General features: G+C 31.3%; 2 protein-coding genes and 1 long non-coding RNA gene across 3 annotated transcripts in view; 1 reads left to right on the top strand and 2 right to left on the bottom strand.

Moving 5' to 3' along the window:
- The window catches only part of wb (wing blister), a 199,751-nt gene that overhangs the window by 28,329 nt on the left and 151,175 nt on the right, over positions 1-20,247 (bottom strand). The window lies entirely within an intron of this gene.
- Positions 1-20,247, bottom strand: part of LOC143174218 (uncharacterized) — a 69,853-nt gene that overhangs the window by 5,221 nt on the left and 44,385 nt on the right. The window lies entirely within an intron of this gene.
- LOC143174219 (uncharacterized) overlaps positions 13,925-20,247 on the top strand; it is a 38,305-nt gene continuing 31,982 nt past the window's right edge. The window contains exons 1-2 of the long non-coding RNA XR_012997997.1: positions 13,925-14,151; positions 14,902-15,039. This is a non-coding gene — a long non-coding RNA (uncharacterized LOC143174219). The remainder of the gene's footprint in view (positions 14,152-14,901; positions 15,040-20,247) is intronic.

The raw sequence follows: 20,247 nt of genomic DNA on the forward strand, positions 1-20,247 counted from the left end.
AAGTCTGAGGTTGACCGTGATGCCGCTTAATCATGACCGGTATCGATGATTCTTCAAATGGATAACCCAACATTGGATCGTTTACTAGAGTTACAGTTCAATTACAGTTCACCTTGACAAGTCATAATCGGCGTCATTCAATGATGCGAATGAAAGCGTTTGATGAATGCTAAAACGGGAAATCGATTGTCAGTCGCCATTTTTTTATGATTTTTAACCTTTTATACTCGAGAGGTGACTCTCAGTTACTGCTTGATTTGATACAGCAACATTATACAGTCTTGTATATAATATTAACCTCCTGCCCTATAATTTCTTTCCCAATTGCGTTCAACAAAGATGTTTTATTGTTCATAATTCATTATAAACAGAGGAAAATTCTCACTTATTCTATGTCTACGTTTACTCAGAAGCATTACAATGAGTAATAGAAAAATTATATTCAATTCGAACTTGGAACAATTAAGTGATGTTTATATTTATTAAATTGTATTTGAAATCTTTACGATGAGTCTTAATTTGTGTATGTTTCCTCATTAGTTAGTTTCAAAAAATGTATATTGCAACGGAAAATGTTCAATATTTCTAATGAAAAACTTTCGAGCGCAAAGGGTTAACCTTTATCTACATATGTAACACCTGTGTTGGTTACAAGAACTAACAACGTGAACTCAAAGCTTCTGAATTAATTTGATTAGAATAAATATTGACCATTTATATTTTTCCTCTAAATAACGAAGAAAGTATATTAAGAATAAATCACAAATAGAACATTTTTTACTTTTTTAAAAATGTTTTCATTGCATATTAAAATGCATGCTCGTTTCATGGATTAATAACGGTCGCGGTGTATGTTCTTTTCACCTCAGTAGTAAAGGATTAAATAAAACTACCAGTCGCGTCAAAATGGCAGATTTTGGATTTCTTCGTTTTATAATTATTGAGAAAATATAAATATCTTTTTGCAACATTTTTAAATAAATAATTTAAATATTCGATAGTCTTATTGTTAAGAATCATCTTTACTAAGAGAGTGTAACAATATAACATCTGTACAAAGTGCATGTTAAAGTACAAAAATTAACCTTTACGTGAAATGAATTGTACCATGGAAAAATATAGATTGTTTTACAAGATGGTACAATGTAAGAAAAAGTATAAGTTAGTTGAGGAGGGGAGGAGCGGTGATGCTATACATGAAAAGAATATATCCATATTTTTAAATATTTCAAACACTATTTATAATAATTTACACTAGAACTACTAGATGGATCAAATATGACAATAAAAAGCGTCTCAAGTCTTAAGAAGTGAACTATTCCTAGCATTACAAAAATTTACAAATAAGTCACATTATTTACTCGATAGTTGTAGCGCTAACGACAACATTTCTTTATCAGGTCGTCATTGACATCCTAATTCCCCGATTCCACTAAAAACGTACTCCAAATTATTATAAAACATTGTTACCCTTATTTATAAACCATCTACGATCTCAATACTAAAACCGTCAGAGTAAAAGTACCGAGTATCAATTACCAACATATTTCATAATAACACCTTTGCAAACGATGAAAACGCGACACGTTGTACCTTCTGTGATAAATCAAAGACATCGTGCGTGAAATTAATAAATATCGAACCCGAGCATATAAAATATTCGATTTCTTTAATGACATCTAATATTCTATTAAAGTTTTCATAAATTATATCGGCTCGAGTAAAATAACACGAGTAGAAATTGTATCGCGAATAATTCGTAATTGGGATCGGCATTACGGAATAGTAGAAAAAAAGTCCAATCCTCTGGATTAATCAGCCATTTCGATGGTAGCCGGGTTTTAACCCGTTGACGCTTAACCAGAGCTCCGATTTATTAGGCGATAAATTGCCGGTTGTTATGGCACCGATCCGCGGAAGGTCATTAAATGGATTGAAGTGTCGAGTCGCGAAGGAGCCGCGAGCCTCTGCGCTATTTTCAATTTGAAATTCCTCGTTACCGTCCACCGGTCAGCCCGCTAATAGGCCGGAAGCCGGCGGCATTATACTTTGTAATAAAGATAAGCGTCGGACCATAAACGAGAATTTACATCTATCGGGGATACCGTCGATCTCTCTATTTTTGCGCTATTGAAAATCAGCCGGTGTAATTGCTTCGGAATCGATGGGTCAGAAATCAAAGGTTGGTTAAGGGGAGCTGGCTTTAAGTTAGCACGAATGAAAGATAAGATGGCGACGACGTAAGGTATTAACCGTGTTACTACCCGTCAAAATGGCGGGTCTCGAGTTTCTTATTTGACAATTGTTGATACCTTAAAAGTGTTTGATATCTAAAATGATTTGAAAAATAAATAGCTTCACTTGAATACTGTAATGAATATATAAAGAAATCGAGAAAAATTGTAATAATTATCATTAATTATTGTAATTGTTGTCTATTATATAATTAATTATTGTTACCATTTTTGCAAAGATTATATATATTAACTTTCCAACCATCTCTGGGTTATTAGTTCGGAAGCTAATACCGGTAATTACTGATTTTAAATCAATTTTAGCGTTATTTCGTTCATTTCTATCAACAGACCATGGAAGTGTTAGGGTCTATAAATTATTACCGAATTCCTAAGAACTTCTGATTTAAAAACTGGACGACTTGAAAAGAATTAAGTTGTATTCAGAAATGTTGTATATTGAACAAGTTTTACTGTCGAAGTAAAGAATATTTTATGAAGATTTTTATACTATTTAGATTAAATAAAATAAATTAAACTTTTACTTTAATGATTTTTGCTATATCTACTACAGTTTTCATTACATAATATACATTGTATACAGTTCACATTACGCAATATTTGATATGCACTGTTTCATACACAATAAATCATCTTCATTTTCTTGTACATAATAAATATGTAATATTTCAATGATATTCAAGAAAATACGTTGATAACGATACTAGAAATACCATTAACGTATTAACTGATGAAATATCACGTGTATTCGCATTTGTACATATCCAATCGGGAAAAGAACGAAGGTTTGAACCGCCGCCGACGGCACTACTTGACGACTGTGTCGATATGGGCAAAAGTTGCGGTAAATCGTCGAAGGTATTTCAGTGGACGATCTTAATTAATGATCATCTCACGGTGTCGAGATTTTACGACTCCGGGGAAATCGCGAGAATGTGTACGGCAAAGAGCGTAAACCTCGTCTTATGTCACAATGTTGAGACATCAAAGTAGAAACTAATCAATGACGATGATGTGTAAGTGCTTGCGTAACGAACATCTCCAATGTTAGTTATGTGACAATTAACCCTTTTGATGTTTATGTCGCGTATGCTTGTCATGGAAAGATGGAAATTCTTTGCTTAATGTCGAGTATCCTCGATATTAAAAGATGGAAACCTTTTGTTTAATGATGAATATACACGTCATGAAAATATGGTAATTTTTTATTTGATGAAGAGTATACTCGACATGAAAACATGGTACTTTTTTGTTTAATAATGAATATACTTGTCATAGTTCTCATTTACGTAAAAATATCAAACTGCATTCGAATCTCACTTGAATTAAAATAAATTAACAAGTTCACTTATTAGCAAGAACTTTTTAACCTTTGCTTCACGATATCTTTCGTGTTTGTACTCACTAGAATTGTTATATCTTTAATAATTAAATACTGGAAAATAATTCTAAACAAAGATTATTGCAAGAGAATATTGATTAAATAATGATAATGTAGGAATAGTACTGCATTTCGATTGAAAAGGTAAATAATTTTGATACTTGTTAAATTGAGTTTAATATTATTTACACAAGATTTATGCAAAATTATAAGGGGGTTAATATTCGATATCTGAATTATTCCTTTTCATGAACGTACTATATTTTATTTTTGGCCGCTTTGATTAAAAAATGAGTTTGCATTACTTTGTTTGCTTGAAATAGAATAAGAAAAGACGTTATTTATAAAACAAGCTAACTATTCTGTTGTAGGTTCGTACGTAAATGCAGGCCCTCACCGCGTCAAAACCATTCGGAGTGTACGTAATCAATGCCACGTTGATGAAATCTTGGCTAAACCGGCTGCGGATGCACCGGTGCAAACAACTTCAAGTGCACAGGGCATCTTGTGTCACGAATTGAATTGCTGCTTAATGTAATACATTCCATAATGGTATATATTTGATTTTTACCCATTTCTTAACAAAATCATTTTCGTTTTATATTGTATTTTGACGCCAAAATTGGTAGTATAGAGCTAGGGAATATTGCGCAGACACTGTTTCTGTTTGAAAAATTTAAACTTAGTTAAATAAAAATAAAATATGTATCAATAATTATTTTATAGATATAATGTTATATACAATTATAATATAATTAAATATATTATAAATATAGGTATATAATATAAGTACGAGTGTAAATATGCTTGTATATAAATATTAAGTATTAAATATCGTTTATGCATTAAATATTTAATATTTAACATTAATTTAATATGAAATATTTATATAATCCTTATTAGTTAATTATTGATACATTTACTTTAAAAGGTGAAAGTAAAAGGTTCAACAAACTGAGCAATATAGAGTTTAATAAATCTTAATTTAATACACTGTATACACTCGTCAAACATCCTCAAAAAACGCAACAGCACCTTTTGACTAACCTGATTCGTGATTTCAGCACTTACGCTTTGCATTTAACTCATCTGATACTTTCACAAACCACTAACCCATTCCATAAGTCCATAAATCTTTTAGTATGCTACTGGTGTTCTCCATACAATGGTTCATAAAATAATTATAACATATTTATGATATTATAATAATATATCTATTGGGAGCAACATTATATTTTTCACTTAAACTATATAACAATATATTAACTTTTCACCAATGAAATCACTACGTGACATAGGTTATCAAAATGTTAATGCATTCACTAACTTGTCCTTCGGGATTCTTAACCTGCAAATAGTCCTCATTTCGAAATTATTCATATTTAATTTCATCGCTTCTTTTCTTTTGACATTTTTTAAGTTTAGTATAATTGTAGATTTGAGTTTAGTTAGATTTATGTAGACGTATCGATATTATTTACGTAGATTTTCGATTTGCTATCAGCTGGCTCCGTGGCTTTCAAGAAAGTGGAATGCCGTGCCGAAGCGGTATGCGCGTGTAATGGTTTCTGGAAAAACCAAAGACAGCGCTGGTCTTCTTACAGCTGTGACTCGAGTCCGATCGGTTTTGTGATACGTCAATTACCATTGGGGTGGACCAAGAAATCCAAACTTATCGTTAATAAATTAGAGCTTGAAGCTATCCAGACAGTAAATATAAATAACGGAGAACCACAAAATGTATACTAAAACCCTTGATCTCAGACATAGAAGGCATGCCACGTATTTATCGTAAACTTAGCTCACTTGTGAATTCCTAACACCGTTCGTGTTTGAAATATTCCAATTTTGTTAATTCAAAAATGCAAATAACGAGAAATAGGACGGTAAGTAGTTTTAGTGTTAACACTAACTGCACCAACACTTTGTATGTTCCCATTCTTACTGTAACCAATCGAAGAATAGATTACAATATAAAAGTAAAAAAATTAGAGGGTAAATTTTTCTTAGCGAAAACAGAAAGAAAGAGAAAGAAAATTGGAGCACTGTTTAACCGGACAAAATAGGAATCGATGTCTTTAACTTTATATCTGAAGGACTGAAAGAAAGATGATCTTTAAGGAATAATAAAACGCTCCGTCAATCTCCGATGAATATCGATAACGTGTATCGGAGGAATAATGTTTTCCGTTATTGACATTTCGAATTATTGCAGGGTGTCGAGGTACATGGAGTAGTAGCCGCGACATTACGTAAACGAAAGCCGGACCGTAGGCGTGCACAATAGTCTGAAACGCGAGAAGCTCGAACGATAAAGAGTATCGGCCTCTTTGGGAGTACAACAGGCTCGTAAACCGTGCTCGTAGTTAACTGGAAGATAATTCGATGGTAATTTTAACGCGTACTCCTTTCCATCTTTACTACCCACCCACTAATCAATCGCTTTTACCGACGCGAGCCGTTTCTTCTCGAGGCTTTCTCAGGGTTGCCGCACAAATCAGTGCGGCAAGAAATGCGGTTAACAGTTCGTTCGCTGAAACGTGAATGTATAAAGTCTGCTATTAGTCCTGAAATGGGGACGACAGTTTCGAATACATCCAATTTTGTTTTTATATCAAGTTTTGTTTAACACGAATTGTTTTTCTTCTTTTTTGAACGATTTTTGGTTGATTAAAGATGTATTGGAAAAAAATAAGTTTCTTTTTATACGATTTTGATTTAACATGAATTATTTTCCTCTTCTTACACGATTTTTGTTTTATTTAACACGTATTTAAAAAAAGGCACTTTTTTACACAAATTGGTTTGATTTATCATAATCACCCAAAATTTTAATATGTGTAAACGCAGAACTGTATGCATTCGACTTGTTTTACTTCTTGAATGCAATGTTTTGTGTTTTGCACAGCTGTTATCTATTCATTATAAACAATTTATATATAATAAATATAATATATATAATAATAAATAATAAATGTATAATGAACTATTTAAGTAAGGTCTTAAAATAAAATCTTTAATTATTTGGATTAGATATTTGTTCAATTATTTTGTACATTAACTTTTTGCGGGCCTAAGTCGATACAATCTCCACATTCAATTTTATTTGAATATTTACATATTTTATTAATTTGTGTTACAATTATCCGTTATATTATAATCATACCACATGTATAACTTACAGTTTTAGTGTTTCTTAAATGTTCTCAAATAAATTAATAAAATGGCACATCAAATTACACTTAAATTAAGTAACGTTGTCGTAATATCCGGAGTGAAAGGATAAACGTTTAATCTCAGTTTGATATTAAGTTTAACACGCAAAAAAAAATATATGGATATTATTATTTTAATATGTTCGCTTCATCCTTGTTTATTTATATAATTCGCATCATATAACAGAATATACAGCATTCTATTAAAAAAAACTTAAGGTCACCTTGGTTTTTTCAAAAATAATTTATAAGCACCATTATAACTGTGCGAGTAACTGCTTGAACAACTTATCTACTTGTAGTTCGTTATTACAATATACCTGTTAAATATCTAGCTTTTTAAAATCATTTTAATCGTCCTAATTATAGTGTCGATTTAAATCGAAACACACTGTCCAAAACGGTAATCAACATTATGACCACAATTTCCACAATTTGTACTTCAATAATTGGTTAAGCTAATGCATAAGCAAACTCGAGTATATTCAAGTATAACTCGTTATCGAGCAACATTTTTTTACAAAATAATATGGGGAATTTGTACATTTTTAGGAAATACGTTCGTTTCAAAAATATGTAATGGTGACTGTCATCGAAGATTGGTTTTATTTAGTTTATCAAACGAGTTACTGATCAACATTTTATTACAAAATAATACGTACATTTGTAAAAAATACAGTAATTTAAAAAAATATCTAATGATGACTGTTATCGAATATTGCATTCATTTAGTTTATTGCACAAGTCATCCATCAACATTATCTTACAAAATAATATAAAGAATTTGTGCATTTCTAGGAAATAAGTTCGTTTAAAAAATATATAATGATTGCTGTCATCGAAGATTGTATTCATTTACATAGTTTATTGCACCAGTCATCCATCAACATTTTCTTACAAAATCATATGAAGAATTTGTACATTTATATGAAATACGTTCGTTTAAAAAATACCTAATGATGCTTGTCATCGAAGATTGTATTCATTTAGTTTATTGGATGATTTTTTTGCAAATTATAGTTCTGTGATCCCATCATTTAATTTTATGTTACGTCTCATCAGAAATAACACGTCTTATTCGTATCAAGAATTTTTGACCGTGTAGGATTGAATTGAATGCGAAACCGGCGCGCGTACTCGTCATCAATCATTATTATCATCTGTTAACGATCATTACCCAGCAACCCGGCGCGAACGGACTAATGAAAAAGATGAAACATTGTGTCCCGTTTTCGAACTCCGTTCACGTTTCTGTCTCTCCGAATGAACCTGAGCGCACAGATGCAATTTATTACGGTTATTAATTATCTGTTAAGGTGTCAAAAAAGGTGTTCGTTACAGTTAGGAAGTGTACACAAGCAATTGCTTCTTGTTTTTTTGTTGTATACATTTGAAAACAGAGACAATTTTATTCTGAGCATTTTATTGGCTTTTGTTGTGGTAAGTGTTGCATCGATTGTATTAAAATGAAACAATAATTAAACGTTCTTTAATAAATGATACAACAGATGTTAAAGAAAATAATAAATAAATTTGTTATTTATTTTTATTAATAAGTAAAATCAATTTTAAGAAATTTTCAAGTATTTATTATTACATTTAATTAAATGTCAGAATGAGTGAAAAAAAGAAAATTTTATTTTACGTATTACTTTAATAAATTACAAATTGTGTAAAATATTAATTAATTTTGGTTAAATTCATTGGTTAAGTGTTTCTTAAAGAATTACATGCTGAATATAAACATCGAATTTGTAATCTATAATTAAGGTTACTATTTCGGTAATACGTAAATAACTCATGAAAAGGACACTACTAATGATTTATATTTGACTTTAATTTTTATATTTGATTTTATTTCGTAATGTTTGTATTAGAAAATCAAAATATCTCAGAACATCGTAAATCACTTGATACCATGCATTGATTGTGTTCCTTAGATTGATAACATTCATCATGATCCGTGTTTGCACACATTTGATAGTCAAACAGTGGAAGCTTCTATTTAGAGTCAGACACCAGACTCGGAGTTAACAGAAGCTCTTGTAATATGTACTTGAAAAATGTGTTGGCAAAGGATCAAAAATATTCTTTTTCGTTTTAAATACGTTGTTAAACAGTTCTGATATAAAATAAAAAAAAGTTTAATATTTATTTTCTCCTTTCTAGAAAAAGTGTGTCATTTTAAAATACTGGAAAAAGTGTTGATCATTAAAAACAAAACAGTTTATCAATTAAAATCCTAGCTAATTTTTAGTCATTATTTTAACACAGAATATTTGAGAGAGTAAAGACGTAAATATTTTCTTTGTAGAAAATTCATATTGTCACAAGTGTAATAATTTTATACAATATTTAGTTAATCTAAGTGTATTAAATGTATTATTAATATTTTAAAACTGCATGTAAAATATTTTAAGACTGCATCAAAATGTATTTGTAATATTAAACAAATACTATAAATCCAGTTATTTGTTATTTATTATCACATTAATCAAACCTATCTAAAAAAATTGTTTACTTCTATACCTCAAGAATTGAGAATATTAGTGTAACATTAACGTTTCCATAACTTCAATATCACGTTCCATTTTTAAATACTAATTTTACTTGAGTTCTACGTTCACAACTGGCCATACCTTTCTTTTAATTTCCAACTGAAATTTATTTAATCAATATTCTGGTATGATTTTATCGCCAAGAGAACGATTCGCATTTTAAACCGTACCAAGTAGAACAGCCAGTTAATTTATACGTAATTCCAATCCGTCCGTGTTCCTTCGCGGGCGGGCATATTTGTTGGACAGTGAAACCTTCTATTTCCAGTCAGACGCCAGACACCAGAACGCCCTCAAGAGTTAAAAATTTGTTTTTAGTAATCATCTCCGGGCGATTCGTTTTCAAGGACTTAAACTGAACTGAAAGGGTGTAACTCGTGCGGAGCGCAAACAGATCCGCTGATAAAACGAACTGCTGGCAAAATAAGCAAATCTTATTCTGAAACAGAGATCGCGTTCAAACGGTGCTGTCATCGATTAAAAAAAAAAAACAAATGTATCTTCTATGCTTCGAGACTTGAATCAATACCGATTTATTTTTCTTTCTAAGAAAGGCACTGAGGTCGTGAAGTTTCAAAGATACTCTTTGTCGGCACATATAAGTAGGAGCGGTTTATACTAAAGAAAATTGTGGTTGTTTCTAATTTGGATTATTTAGCGTAAGAAAATAATGTGAACATCGATTCTCTAATTTGAATTTAAATATATTTAATTTAGTATTATTATTTAATTGAAGTAAACTCTAGTAAATATGTGGTTGTTTGTAAGTTGGATTGTTTGCCGTAAAAAAATTATATGAACATATATTTTGTAGCTTAAATTTATATATATTTAATTAATACAATTACGTTACGAATATTAATTCATGATTAAAGTAAATAAACTTTGTTTTCAAAGTAAGACTGATTAAGTGTTACTATGCTATGTATATTACATATTGAATGTACTGTTTTAATATAGCAAAAATTCTATACCTATATTGATAAAAGTAGAACTTGAAAGTTAGATTTTCTGAATAATGTTTTATTGGAATAGATTAATATTTGAAAATAAAATAATATTCGAAAATAAAATTACAAACAATTTCTACTTTATAACGGTTTTAAAAAACAAGCGATGCAAATTTTTATAAGAAGTACAAAATCTTCTTGTAGCAACATTATATTATAATATTAATAATAATATTGTAGTAATAGTAATTGTTATTAATTTGAACGATTTAGAATTATTTGAGAACAGGACATTTTTCTGGAATGTATACCCCAAAACAGATAACTATACTACAAAAGATAAATTGATAATTAAAAAATTATCTAACAAGAGAATATACCTTATACGCTAATTTTGGTAAAATTTATTTATTTGTAGAAAAGTGTGATATCTATTTCCTTCCTTTTGGTCATGTCTTTTTGAATACTTTAGAAACTAGAAGCTGTAAAAATACAACAATTGTAATGTTTTATATAGAAAATACAATACCATAAAAAATTACCAGAGAAAATGATTCACTTGAATAATATATTGAAAAGTTGTTTCTTTATAGTAATACCAAATACCAACTGATGCATATGTACATAAACAGAGGATACAATCCCATAATAAATTACGAAAGAAAATTATTTACTTCAGTAATACATTAAGAAGTTATTTTTTTAAATATATTAATTGTTAATATAAAATATAAACTGATGTTCATATAGATTCGTATTTGCACATATATTTATCATACATATTTTATCACTTCTTCAATAAGCACGTCAGCTAATTAAAAAAGGGTGCTAAACATCGAAAATTCTGTTTCCTATAAATTCGATCAAAATCTGTGCATAAGGGTTCGTTACGTTCCCTAATGTAGGTGTGTTGAACAATTAGGCGTACAGCCACTCAATCAAGTACTAAAGCTTTCACTTACACTGTAAGTCTTACATAGTGGTGCATGTTGAGGGTACCAGAATTTCAACTATATTTCTTGTCTTTCAAATTTGTTTTGCAGTACATGTCACAAGGATTGATCGAAAAAAATCTGATTAAGATTTGCAACGTTTTGCATTCGAAGTTTCCGTGACCGCAGAAGGCAACCGTGTATCGAACGTCTACTACCCGTGCAAAGGTTTCTTATCGAGTCAATCGCTGCGTAGGAGGATCGACATGATCTACGAGCCACTGTAGCGACAGCATTAACGTGATCTATGGAAGCCAGAGGTTCACCGACGCGACGGCCTGAATGCATTACTACGTGTTCTTTGATTAACGCGTGCAAAACGGAAGGTGTGTTCCGTCAAATTGGATCCAAGCACTGTCAAAATTTTTTCTATTCGACCATAACCTTTCGATTCTTATGTTGATAATTGTGTGTTGACACAAAGTTGGTGAGAGTATGATCGTATTTTTAACCGTTTAAATGCCACGGCCCTAAAAGAAATGTAGAGCCGAAATACAGGACTGAAATGTAAAACTGAACAATAAAATTACAGAACTGATATAACATCAGTTCTGAATAATCGGAACCGAAATCAATATACTGGATAATAGTTATTTACACCTGACCTTCAACTTACGCGGAACATTTTTATGCGAGTCACCTTTTTACACGGTAAATTAGAACACTATTTACTTTGAATTGAAAAAAATCTTAAGGTACTTGCCGCAAATTTCTAACATTGAAGTAGGGAGAAAAATTAGAAAATTTATTTTAAAATATTAATCTTGTAATGATCTGTTGTTTCAGATGAAGAACTTCCCGTTAAAGAAGTCTATATTAATATTTCATCGGAAAATAATGAATATTTGCAGTAAAAAATATTGTCGAGTGCTAAGGGTTAACCCTTTGCGGACGAATGTCGATATTTCGGCGAGATGAAATTTTTGTATTTGGAAGACTAAATCGCAGACAAATGATTTAGTTACTCGAACAGCAAGAGATCATCACGTAGTTTCCTTTTTTTATATTAATTAAACATTTGATATATAATTCAGCTTTATCTGCAGAAGGGTTTGTATATTTCAAAGAATCTTCATCCGCAAAGGGTTAAAATAATAGTTACAGTGTACAGTAGTACCTATACAAAACTGAGGAACCAGTAGTGAAATTCTCGCGAGTAGGACACAGTTTGTCTTCTGCGAACTGACTGGAGCATGACTCGACCAAGTGAGAAAATAGATATAAGGAGTGCAAGCGAAATGGACACATTACGTCGAACAGTGACGGTCAGGGCCCGATACTTCAAAGCTGTACCACAACTGAACACAAATAATCATACAAGAGAGGAAATTTCATTGTCAGTAATTTTTAGCTTACCTTCGTAAATATAACACGAATGGATTGCTAATATTCTCCTCATTAAAATGAGTCCAAACACGACACAAATTGGAACAGTCTTATCGATTTGAAGCATTCCTATATTTAATTTTGTTCTTCCTATTAAACCGATAAAATTAGTCAGATTTGCGTCTTGTTTGGGTTTATTTTGATCGGAAGAGTCTGAACTATTTACTGGTGCCACGATTATAAAAATAGGACTAAAATTACGAAAAATGAAATTTTTTTCATTGAACGTTTACTTTTCACGGTCGCGGCATCCTATTGATGTGTCTATTTCTTTCTCTTCATTGAATTCATTCTCTATTCTTGCCTGTTGAGATAAGACTTCGTCAAGCTCGAGAGACTGACTAGTATGAGAAGAGTGATGATGAGTCTTGGAAATTTAACCGTACGGATTTTAATGAAATGTAAGCTATACAGTGATGCTCGCTTAAATTCTAGTGCACCATCCCTTCTCTTCTCCCACTGCTTATTGTCTCGATTTCAGTGTAATGTGATCCCAGCAGACAGGGACAGAAAACGAATATAATGAGCAGGAACGAGGCAGCGTTGAGCATCGACTGTCGTCAAATATAAACATGCAACAGAGAAAATTTCAATTGCAATAATTTTAACCTTCACACCTTCTTAATCGTAGTACCGATCAAATGTCGAGATTCTTATTAAAATGAATCCAAACACCACATAAATCAGTCTAGTTTTATCGATTTGGGGGAAACGAACTTTTAATTTCGTTAATTACATAAGTCGAGACCCGAAATTGTAGAATTTAAGCGAGCATTACTGTATTACTGGAAACCGGCTCCTATCGTAGCGCACAGCTCCCTTGCACGTAGCCAGGAAGGAGCTCGATTGTCAATACTCCCGTGGGGAGCGTCGGGAATTGAAGATCCGTTGCAGAGGAAGATTTCCTTTTGCACGCCCATGCGACACCCACGTGCAACGCCGTAGACTATCGCGCGCACGTCGTTAAAAGCTGCGCGAACCTTTCGTTCCGACCCAAAAAATGTCAAACTACTTTCGATCGCACCGACGTGTGGGATCCGGGCCGAATCGAAAAATCGCAATTCCTAGCGACCGAGGGGTTTCTGTTTCGCCCACGCGTGTCACCGCGGTGACGTACACCGCGGGATTCTAATCGGAATGCGATAAACTATGTCGATAAACCGAGTAATTCGAGAATAAGAAGTTGAAACTGTTGACAAGGAGCAAGCGGAATATTAATTAGTTTATCTTAACACGTTCGCGTCGACGGTTAGATTTCATGTAAACCGGTATAACAGTGTCTCGTTGCCAGCGGTTGACAGTGGCTGTTTTTAGTTGGAAATATGACAAAAGTGAAATGGGATAATTGGTGCAATAAGGGCGAGAACGAAGGTAGCTCGACTCGAGGAAAACGTTTGATCAATGGGAAATAAATGTATGTGTATCGAATGTTTGAGAATTATGGTTTATGAATTGTTTATAGAGTATTATTTTTCATCTTTTTCATGAGAAGCTTTATTAGCTTAGAATTATTTAAAATGTTATAATAAAATTATTTATTAACACATTCCGTGCCGCGTTGGGCGTGTACGACCCACGCTTAACTTTCCGTTCAGGCCGCTTGGAATTTTCATTGCAAAACGAAGAACTTCTTAAGTATTTATTGTAGAATCAAATATAGACATCTTAATAATATGTATATTGCGTTTATTCAATTTTATTAAATTGTAAAAGTGTGGGTCGTATACGCCCCATACAATTTTTTTATATTATTTTATATTATTTTATTTATTTTTGGTAGTGAAACAAGATATTAATATATTATATAATAGTGCTTTAGTAATAATGTGTTTATTATAGTACTAAATGAGTCGTTTAATTTGAAAGTGACTTAAGTTCATTTTTCAAAAACATTAAGTTAATTGTTATAATAATTACAAATCTATGTAATCTTTTTATTTTTAATAGTTTTTTAATCTTTTTTAAATGGATTTAAGCTACTATCAAAATAAACGGTTCAAATATATGATGAATTAAGATGAAATGATATTGGTAAATACCTACAGAGATAACAATGAAACAAAGTGTTACAACATAAATTATAATCTGCAACAATCAGAAAAACAATTAATTAAATTTTGAAATACATTGTCTCTATTTTTAATTTTGTCTTTCTATATTATAGAACAATATTAATTTGAATACAAAATGCATCGAGTCGATGTCTACGAAGATGACGTGGGATGACCCAATTGCATTCGTTTAATATTTCAACTGTCCACTGCAATTGTAGATCTTCAAGTACTATATTTTTTAATAAAAGGTAATTCTAATTATCGTCTGAGAAGCGTATTTATTCAGAATGAAAGGTATAAGAGGAGAATATTTTTGCAATAGGCTGCGGATGCACAAGTGTTTTAATAACACGCACCGCATTCGAAGATATGAAAGCAACTGTTTGTGTGTTCTGCGAATTTATCTTTGCCGACAGCTCATTACCCGATAACGATAGACAGCCTGGAGAGGAAGAATTATGCAATTCCTTGGCAATTATCTCACTTCCGTTGTCTAGACTAACCTTCATTTCAAATCAGTGTCACGATTCTGTGTACTATCATATTGTAAATTAGTTGTTCAACTGTCATTGTTCTAATAAGAATTTCTTTAATATTAAACGTGCCGTCAAATGACTGGTTTCAAAATTTTATTAAAAATTTTACGTTTTCTTTCATTCATTTAACTTTATATCAATTTATATATTGTCCGATTAATTATTTTTCCAATTTTTATGTTTCCTTTGTTTCTATTACCACTATGAAAAATTTATTTTTTAATTTGTTTATCCTTATATTGTAACCATTTATTCGACTAGTTACAGTAGAAATAAGTATATAAAAATTGTTAGTACGTTTAGTGTTAATTGAAACATTCATAGAAATTAAGGAATATTTTATTGTAATCGTATAAATGTGAATGTACATTTACAGTTTTCAATAACGTTTATATTAACCTCATAAATGGCATTCAATACGTTGAATACAGATAACGAAAGTTTTATAAAATGATAATCGTCATTCGTTCAATTAATACAATTTTTAATGAATTCCTTGATATAACTATATTATGTACGCTTATTCTGCTTTATTCAATATTGCTCAAAAATCGTTCACTCTCAATGTATAAATAATTTCTATCATAATCACATAGCAGAAATTTCTGTCTCAACTATTATAGTTTCTATACATTTTATACTTTTTTTTATCAAACATTTTTATCAGAAGTATTATTTGATACACTATAAAAATAAAAGATTTTCTATAAACATATGTTAACCTATCAACGTCGAAAATCGTCAAAATAAATAAAATTGCATTTTAGATATTTTTTAAATAGCAAGTAGATTAAATTATCGTTAGCATTTACAGATTATAATAAAACACCCTGTAATATACTAAATGTTCTACGAGTATAGCGAACACACGATACACGTTGCGGTGTATCTTTATTACTACGAGTAAATCCGTTGTTCAGGTACTTTGCACGTGTGTGATACTCGTTTCTCATTTATCCCCGCATTATGTAGCGGAATAGCAGAAATGCGCAGGTGGTCTCGCGTTCTTCCGTGCCGGTATGTTGGAATCCGCGCAAGATGCATAGTAAATCAAACTGTAACATGATAATGATACACATACCGTAGACCGAGGAGTATCGAGACGTTAAGCATTGACTACTAAGAAGTATGACCGCTGATAATGACGTTACGAGGCAGTCGATACTAGCACTGTCATAAACAGAAATAATATTTTAAACTGACAAAGAAGAAAATTTCCAAAAAGTTGGTTTTGTTAAAACTACCTATAAAATTAAACAGAATAGTGTATTGAAAAGAGGAAGACGAGAAAATTTTATTAAATGTCCATCTCTTACATTCTTATGTTCAGGATCAGTTAAGAAAATTTATAAAATTACAAAAAGTGGTGAAACAAGGAAGAAAGTTGAGAAAATATTCCTCAACGTTTATTGCTTATTGTTTTAAGTCCAAGGTCTTGCTAGGAGCATTAGTAATATTTTAAGAAATACTATAAAAGAAGAAGAGATGTTAAAAGAATTTTATTGAGTATCCATTCTTTCTTTTATTAAAATATCTCTGTTGTTTTCAATCATGAGAACATTTTTAAGGAAAAAAGTATTCACTTTAAAACTCAATTTCTGGGCGTTTATTATAGAGCTTATTCCATTGTTCCTATGAGAATTGATGTTCTTTCATTTAGCTTTTAAAAATTAGAGGTTTAAAAACAGACAATTAGGATACATATTCATGTAATTGCATCAATTAAGATCGACATAAATATTTACCATATAATTTGTCAATTTGAAACGTAGTGTTAATCTCTTGTCTTGAAACATCCAGTGAGACTCGTAATAAAACTTCATATTCAATTTAAAAAATATTAGGGTTGTGTTAAAGTATTTGTTCTTTATTTACTACATCTACATACTTCACGCACAAATGCATGTGCAATCTACCAAATTTTAACATCGATTAATTTCTTAGTAAACTTCACGAGAAAAAACTTCAGTTAATATTTTTTATTTATTTCATCAAGTAGACTTCCAATTTTTTTATTTATTTACTTAAAAACTTTTGCATTGAATTATAGCACACTGTCTGTATCAATGAAAATTCAATTTTAATTTTGTTGATTATAAAACAAATCACTACAGATCGTTATCATTCTCGTTTATTTTTGTTCATTTGAACACTCTAGGCTAAGGAATCATTCGGTTAACAGTTTAACTTTCTGTCTAATCGGCCCTACGTCGAAAGCAGAGTCTGCAAAGTAGTTTTAGTGCTGACTCTATTAGTAGATCCAGAATGAATCGTTGATTACCTGATTCCTTCTTCTTTCTCGTGGAAACACGTTATTATTATTTCAGCCGCCAAAAGAGAATTCTTTTGAAGTTTTATCGCAGTTTAATTTAATATTACACTATACAGTAGTTGAAACATGTACGGTATTTATTCATAGTTATTATATTAGTAACACAAATTGAAAATAAATGAACGAAAAAGATAGAAGCTTGATCACTAAATGATAACACTTCATCTATGCTTTAAAATGATACATTGCATAATAAACATGAACTAAAAATTTATAGTTTGCAAAGCTTTACATATACTACCGAATATCACAATGTATTCATATTCAACTAATTTGATGACGAGTCTGACACGATATTGTAAGATAAGAGGTTAACTTCAAAATTAGTGAAATGCACTATAAATAAAAATATTTATTTTTGTTAAAAATGGTAGGTCAGTTAACCACTTAACTGCGTTTGGTGAGTATTCACGTCATCTTAAAGCTTGAAATGATACTATGTCTTTCAACGATGAATTATTTATTTTTTTCAGATAAACATGTAATTTTCTTTGTTTTACTTTGGTTTTTCATTAAAATATATCTAGGTGCATTCGTTCTGCGTTTGACAAGTACACACTTCATTTTTTTAGTTTACTGCACGCAAAACAAGAGACTTTTCAAACTAAATTTCACAACCAACAGGTTAACGTATATTGTGAAAATAAATGTATTTTTCCTAAAATTTTTCATTTGTAACTTAAAAGACTAATCGCAGATTTAACGCGTCGCCTATTAACAAATGTTACAGTTCGTTGAAATTATACTTTGAAATTCTCCTATGTCATTATGATTGGGCGCAAAGCCGATAAAGGAATGACCATTCGAAAACTTCTACTTATGAGTCATGAGAAACTTACGATCGTTCGGTAGCCAGGCACGAAACGAATGAACGAACGAATGAATTCGCGTGAACCATGTTCGTGTTATCGCAGCCCGCGGTGAAAGCGGAGGTGTCATTTTAATTAAATGCATATGGTAACACCTGGTGTTGTGTTCCGTCCGGAAATGCTGTTCGACAGTCGTTACGTTGACACTGAACAATAAGGAGCGTTGTAGAAGGTGTGTTTATCGCTTCTTAATGTATACTTCGGGATCAAGAATAAAATAACTGTGGGAGTAAGCAGGGTAGTCATTGAGAAATTCTAAACCTCTATAGTATATATAATCATGCAAAGAAACTACTGATACAAAAAGAACATAGAGTTTCATTTAAAAAAGTGCGATTGCACTTTGCAACTGAATCAATACATTTATGAAATTTATGTTAAATTAATGCATTTATGCAATTATGGTATTGCAGAGTTATAGAGCTTGTCAAATTGTGCAAAGATGTCCTTTATGATCTTTTTTCTAGTTTCAATAGGAGCAGAGTTTATAGCCTGTTCTAATTATTAGATACACCCTGTATATATGCACGTGTTGGTTTTCACCTTTCTAAACTCTGCCATGCAATATCGAGTCTGAGGAAGATTTTAAACGGAAATTAGAAAAGTTAAATGTCCCTCAATTATGTTGGGTTCAAATTAAATACTATTTTTCTATTATTAATTAGTGTGTTCTGAAATAAAGGTGCACATAGATGAATTGGGAATTTTTCTTTGTTTTCTGGTGAATTATTCATACCAAAATTATTCTGGCTGGTACAGCTCTGAATGGAATCATAGGACAAGGGGTTAAGAAAATGCAATTATACTTTACAACTGCATCAATGCACGTATGAAAAAGTTGGCATTGCACTGTAGTAGAACTTGTTAAACAGTATAATGATTTCTTTTATGATTTTTTCCCAATTTCAATAGGAACGTATTAGAGTAGTTACAGTTTGTCCCAATTATTAGATATACCCGTCCCTTCATTTACTCGAAGAATTCTTTTTACGTGGATTCGTTCTACGTGAATGAAAATCGCATAAATAGAGACTGTCGATACGAAAGGAAACAAAATTATTGGAAAAGCTGGTACTAATTTTAGAAACACCTATTTATTTCACATAGCTTAACAAAAAAATAATAATAATCATATTTTAGAAAACAAAAGTGAATTTTATGCGGTATCCATATATTCGAATCTAGTAAATTTATATTTCATATAAACAATACTGCGTAAATGGAGGGTGAGATGTACGTTCTATTTACACATGGTCATATTATTGAATAATCTAAGAAGTCGAATTTAAATTTAAATATAAGTATAGATCACACGATCGTATTACCGAAAAATCCAAGGAATCAAATCTATATATAAATATGAATCACACTATCAGATGACATCCCCAAGCAGAAACTTCTAAACTAAGTAGGTACGTACCTATGTATCAGTCGCTTCGAATGTTCATCCAGCCGGAGCCATGAAAATAATTAAGTAAGTGTCAATTTCAATAAATTGGCTCGTTTGACTAACTAGATAATTTCAGCGTACAATCACTCCCCATTTAACTATTCCTGAGCGCGGTGAAAAACTAGTAACGTAAGATTTCTACCGTTTACTCGAGGGAAGCAGAACAGAAATCCTGTTCCAGAGACAGACGCGCGCGGTGCGCAGGTCCGCTGAAAATATGAAAATGAAGAGGCGAGCCGCAATCAAGAGAAAAGAAATTACGATCGGTC

This window comes from Nomia melanderi, chromosome 2, assembly GCF_051020985.1.
Source record: "Nomia melanderi isolate GNS246 chromosome 2, iyNomMela1, whole genome shotgun sequence".
NCBI lineage: Eukaryota > Metazoa > Arthropoda > Insecta > Hymenoptera > Halictidae > Nomia > Nomia melanderi.